We start from the raw sequence: 6,387 nt of genomic DNA on the forward strand, positions 1-6,387 counted from the left end.
GCGACGGAGCGGAGCCACGTGTCGCGCCCTGGTTGGCTACGGGCGGCGGCGTCTTTCGTCCAGCGCCGGGCGGACGTGTCCGGCGCGCGGAGGGAGCGGGGTTAGGGTTTCGGGACCCGGATTTTGGACGGGGAGGGTGTTTATATAGGCATAGGGAGCTAGGAGACTCCAAATGGAGTGCGGTTTTCGCCCACACGATCGTGATCGAACGACCGAGAGCATGGAGGTGACTTAGGTTATTGGGCTGTTTGGAGAGGGGTTTTGTTGCAACACTCAAAAGGACTTTGTGGTTACCCGGTTAACCGTTGGAGCATCAAATGACCTCCAAATGGAACAAAACTTGACAGGTGGTCTACCGGTGGTGTTCCAAGGCCACTTGACAAACCTCGGTCCATTCCGAGAACGTTTAACACCCGCTCACGAAAAGAAACAAGAGGGGTGCGCCAGTGCATGTGGGGGTGCCGGATTGCAAAACTGACAACGGGGAAAATACTCGGATACATGAGACGAACACGTATGCAAATGAGATGCACATGATGACATGATATGAAATGCATGACATGAACAAAATGCAAAACGAAAGACAAAACCCAACCACGGAGGGAATATCATAACACATAGCCGAAAATGGCAAGAGTTGGAGTTACAAATATGGAAAGTTACATCCGGGGTGTTACAACACTCCACCACTACGAGAGGATCTCGTCTCGAGATCTAGGACTGAAAGAACTCCGGATATTCGGAACGGAGGTGGTCCTCGCGTTCCCAGGTGGCTTCTCGGTTGGAATGGTGTGACTACTTCACTTTCAGGAATTTGATTGACTTGTTGCGAGTCTACCAAAACAGTTGCTCAGAAGACGCGGGAAAAGTTGTTCATCGCCCGACAATGCCATGTGCTCTGCTTTTCTGCTTTCTACTTTCTAGAAGTTGTAATGGCTATAAAAGCCAGCTCTCTCTTTCATTTTGGGGCATGTAATAGAATTATTGGGTGTAAACCCTAGCCGCCGGTGGCGTGCTAACTACTTTCCCTTTCCTCCTGCAATGAAAACCCTAGCTCAGTTCATCCAGTTCTCGTCTCAATTTTGCTAGTTCTAGCTTAAATTCAATCAATTGTGACTCTAGTCCTGACATCAGTTGTGGGTCGTGGCCGCACGCACCTGTATAAGCAGCAGCGATACTCCAGTTGATTGTAATTGCCAGGTCGTGTAGGTTGCACTAGTATAGTACCGTGAGTTGACAGTTTGAGAAATAAGAGAAGAAGCGACCGAGGGCATGCCGTGCAAAAAGGCAAGGCTGCGGCGGCAACGAGTCCATGTAGGGACGGAGTCGACGAGTGTCCAGCCTTGTGAAACATCTGTGATCAAGCCGCCGAGGAGGAGACAAGGGCGAGGATGATGGGATTGGGCTGGCTGGCCGACGAGGCGGCTGAGGAGGCGGCCATAATCGGGGAGAAGAAGAACAGGAGAGACAATCTGTCGATGGACGAAATGATGGCGATGACAAGAGAGATGCTAGGGGAAGTACCCGAGGAAGCCAACACTGATCATAATGCCTACTGTGCCCGTGTTCACCGCGAAGATTGGGACCAGCTCTTCGCCCAACACTACGGCCCCTTCGACCAGACCAGTAAGCGTCCTCCTGTGATCCAGTCCTTGCTTTTCTGCCGCCTCCTGTTACTAGCATATAGTACTACTTCCATCCCGTGTCAAAAACGCTCATATATTATGGGATGAAGGGAGTAGCATACAATGGACACATGCTCTATTAGCGTATCATCATTGACTGCACTATATATTTGCCATGCAGCGTCCATCCATCCCTGCCTCGCGCTTCACCGACCTTCGCCGCCCTAACAACCGCTATGCCCACAAGCAGGAGATGCTCCAGATCTTCTGGATCAAAGTCGGGAAGATAAAGAAGCCCCTGAAGTGGCCTTTATAGGTTTTTGGTTCGATCGCCGTGCAGGATGCGGTGGATCGCAATTGCATCTCTTCCACCGTGAGAGGGATAGCTGCCAAACCCTTACCAAGAAGGTTTATACTATATTATGAATCTTTGCGACTCCATGCGTAGATTATGTGGATTCATTGGTCTCTTCTTAACTTCCAGCTAAATTTAACATGATGATATGACTATGTATATGGTTTAGAACACAATTTAATATATGCAACAAATTCCAAACCATCACCGAGGAGCTTCACATACTCCGTGCATGGATATTAGCGTATTTGGTATGTTCGTCAGCTAACTTCAGTTATTATGATATATAATAGCGTACAAGTCTGGTTGGTCTAGAGGTTCATGACATGTATCTATTATCGTTTCGCTTCCGTTATGCTACCCAATGTTACCTCTTCTTTGGCATCATGTAACTATTAATTTAGACTACCTCCATCAATCTTAATGCATGTGATGATTTGAACAAACTTGCTCGCCCAACACAAATGATCGGCTCATGCCTCCTAGCTCATTTTGCTCATCATAAGTTATTTCTGCCGTATTGGTCAGTTTGATACACTGAATGCTATGCAGGATCGATTTCTTATGCTAACGGGACCTACCCGAGGAATTGTGATGAATGTACATCCTATCTATGTTGAAGTTGATCTGAAGGCGAAGGGCGCGACTGAATCTGAGGATAAAGATTTAAGCTATTTAGTAGTTGCGTCTCTTCCATGGGGCCGTCTTATCGTGCTGAGGCTAGCAAGCTTAGCACACTAGAGTTGACATACGTTCGAATGTATAACTGTGTGGAAGCCGCAATCAGTGTGAAAGTCAAAAAGCATGTGTTATGGCATGGCTGTAGGGGTTTATTCACTGCCAGTACAACTAGTTTCGAAAACATGGAAATCTCATTGCTTGCTTTTGAAGGCGATAGGTTGCCGGTTGATGGCAGTGGAAGGCTTGAGCTTTCACGCCGTGTGGTCTGTGTCGAGCTTCGGCAGCCCGAAGGAAAGCTTGTGTTTTCGGCGAAGGCACTACGTGGTAGTGATGAGAAAGATGTGAGGAGAGTTCGTAAAACTTTTACTCCCAAAAAGGTTGGTAAAACCAAGGAGAATATTAAGATTGGCACCTATGAGATGTAGGTAACTGTCACATGGTCCCTTCTTCCAAGTTGTAAGTTTGACTATGACAGTGCATTTGTAAGGTATTATTAGGTTGAGTTCTGTGAGATGGCGGTTTTGACTGTGATGTGATCTCCTCTCTAGACATCAAGTATAACTGACTGATAAAAAGGTTTAGCTCTGGCATAGTGTCTTTTCTTCTTTGACATGTAGTATCTTTCGTTTGTCAACCCATGTAAAATTGCAAGCTGGTAGCTACAATATGAGTTAGTCGCTTTGTGTGATGTGGAAATCGCCTAATTATGGATCTTACAAGTTTCTTATGTATTGTCGGATAAGGAAAAAGGACTATAAATTATAATGCTTTGAAATTAAACAACATATGTAGAGCAAAATCATAAGTGACGCGGGAGCCGGCCATCCACCCGTGCCAGCATACATTTCAAACTAAATTTCAACAAACTTGACGAATTACATCCAAACAGATGATTTTCATCTAAACAGGATCATATTCATAACATTTTCGACATATTTCATTAAAAAAAGGACCGGACCTAACCCACTCTAAATCTACGGCCCCCCGTCCTCCAAGTCCTTGTTGTTCCCCTCCGGCGTTGGTCGTGCCCATGTCCAGCGGGGATGAGACTCGTGAAGTGAAGGTGCGGTCGCAGGCGAGGAAGAGTGGGACATGGGACACGGACCTGCCCACATAGGACACGAGGCCCGCCGCCCCATGCAGTACTCTTCCTTGTCGGAGTCCACGACTTGCCCCACGATCGATGGACCTGAGGTTGACGATGGACGTGGACGGGGCGGCACAATCGGCGTACCACCGGCGCCAATGAATCGTCATTGGCGGCGCGAAGGCACGCACAACTGTTGGTGTTCTTGTCCATGATCGCCTGCAGCCCAAATGCCGCCTTCGCGTCTGGTTGCACCGCAACCGCGTTGCGAGCGGCGTTAGCGTGCACTGCCTCTTTGAGCGCCCGCTGCTCGGTGACAAAGTTGGGGTTTTCCACCGCCATGGCCACCACAGCCTCCTCGCTCACGCGATCGCCGTAGATTTGGCCCTCCGCCAGCCGGTGCTGCTCGAGGAGGGAGAGGTTGTACCGCTGCTCTTCATGTGGCTGCCGGATCACTGAAAACAGCAGCAGCAGCGCCAGCTGCTTCATCGCTAAAGCGTCACTGAAGTGCGTCCGGATGCGCATGCTTAGGGAAGAAAACGGAGTGGAAAGTTTCCGCTTTTCCGGAGGAAAAATGGAAATGAAGAAGAAATATGAAAACAAAAACGGAAATTTACAAAACGGAAATGGAAATGAATTGTTTTATGTGGAAACCGAGACAAAAACATAACGGTGTTTTCCGGTGAAACAGACGTGGAAATGGAACTTCCCGTTTTCATGAATATGGAATTTCCATTTCTACTATAAGCCCATGGCTGCTTTGTAGTCCAACTACCAAACAACACACAGTGATACAATGAGTAGAATGAGCAGAATGGATCATTTGATGACCAACTTTTACTATACCACACATACTCAACTAGACCCTATACGGAATTGTCATGTACTACTATAATACTACCCTATGTTGCTAACGCAACCATAATATTTTGTAGCCACGCTAACAATTCCATAAATTTGTTTGTTTTTTGTTTGTATTTCTCTATGATTTAAGGGGTTTTAAGTTCCGGTCAACACACAGTTTTGCTTCCGTGTCCGCTATGTATTCGCTCCGTGTGTGCTTTCAGTACTATGTGTTTCCATATTCGTTTCTGGGGTTTCTGTATTCGTTTCCTTTTCTGCAATAAAATATGAAAACAAATATGGTAGCACCCAGTTCCGTCTGTTTCCGTGCCGTTTTCATCCCGGCATGCTCCATGGTCAAGCCAGAATGGACCGGTGCCTAGTCGTTGTCGAATCCCGTCTCCATCGTTGGGTCATCGTCGGAAACCCACAGGGAGCTGAGCGGCATGCCGACCTCTATCCACCTGGCCAGCGGCTCTGTCAACCGGTAGCAAGGGCGGCCACCGCATGCTTCTGCTCCATCGAGAGGCTCTCTCACAATGTGTTGTTGCTCGTGGTCATGGCGGATATGGTGCAGGGGAAAAGGATGTGGAGCGGGCGTGTTGTGGTGCAGTTTGTGCCAGGAGTGACCTCGTTCAGATAGAGAATTGCGGTGAAGCCAAGAGGCAGGTGTGTCAATGCAAGCGTCGGAGTTGGTTTGTCGGCCAACGTGCCTGTTTAATGCCGGCAGGCGGACAGACAGACTGCCCTTTTGAATGTGGTAGATGTCCGTCCCGTCCCGTCATCTCACATCGCTCTAACATTGAACAGGTGCGGAGACTGGGATGCGCGACGCTCTCGATAGACGCTCCTATTCAATAGAGGAGTGACATGAGAGGCCGCACCCGCTCTAGGCTAGCATGAATAAGGTTTTGGGGCTCTCAAGTGGCATGAATTTGCGGCAACCACTTCGGGCAGGAAAGGGTATGGGGCGTGGGAGAGAGTTTTGGGTGGGTCTTTGGTTCGGACGTGTGCATGGCCCCCCTCCCCACGGGCGCAAAGCCCCCCTCCCCACTCATTTGCTTCTGGTTTGCGGGAAAAATAACATATGAACTGGCCTGCGGACGGATGCGGGACCGTGTTGGATTGCAAAACACGTCCGAACCACTTGGTCAGGACAAATGTGTGGGGTATGAGGGTCAATGGTGGTGATGCCCTAAATGTTTTTAATAGAGAGTACTAGTCCATGTGCAAAAATAAAGGAGAGTATAAATGTTGTGGGTTGACCTTGGTCCGAAAGTGGGCAGCGTCGAGCCTGAAAGCTACTATTCGGTCTTCATGTGCGAGAGCTATGTCTCGCTTAGAGCATCAATAGTAAATGGACCGGCCTTTTAGTGCAATGCGGACTTAAAAGAAATTTAGTTGAGAAAACAAAACACATGTTGGTTCTATCCCAGGACCTCCCCTGACCTCCCTGTACCGACGTAACACTGCTAACCAATAAGCCATCATCGAGTTTGTGTTATACTAGGGCACAAACAACTTGAAGAGCGGGCTTTCCACTGGCTTCCTGTTTTTTTCTCTCTTCTTTTATTGTTTTCACCTATTTTTCTTCGTTTTTGCTCTTTTTTCTTCTTCCTTGTTCTCTGTTTTGCTTCTATTTTCTTTCTTTCTTTCTCCATTTTCAATGATTTTTTCTCTTCTTCGCTTTTTCTTCGGTTTGTTTGTTTCCTTCTCTTTTTCATAAATTTTTATTTTTGTTTTCCCTTGTGTTTTCATTGTTTTTCTATATACATTTTTGGTATATATCTAATACA

At 47.5% G+C, this 6,387-nt stretch overlaps 1 pseudogene; it reads left to right on the plus strand.

Moving 5' to 3' along the window:
* Positions 1-1,349: 1,349 nt before the first annotated feature.
* Positions 1,350-3,158, plus strand: LOC123120756 (uncharacterized; annotated as a pseudogene).
* Positions 3,159-6,387: the final 3,229 nt, after the last annotated feature.

This window comes from Triticum aestivum, chromosome 5D, assembly GCF_018294505.1.
Source record: "Triticum aestivum cultivar Chinese Spring chromosome 5D, IWGSC CS RefSeq v2.1, whole genome shotgun sequence".
NCBI classification, from domain to species: Eukaryota; Viridiplantae; Streptophyta; class Magnoliopsida; order Poales; family Poaceae; genus Triticum; species Triticum aestivum.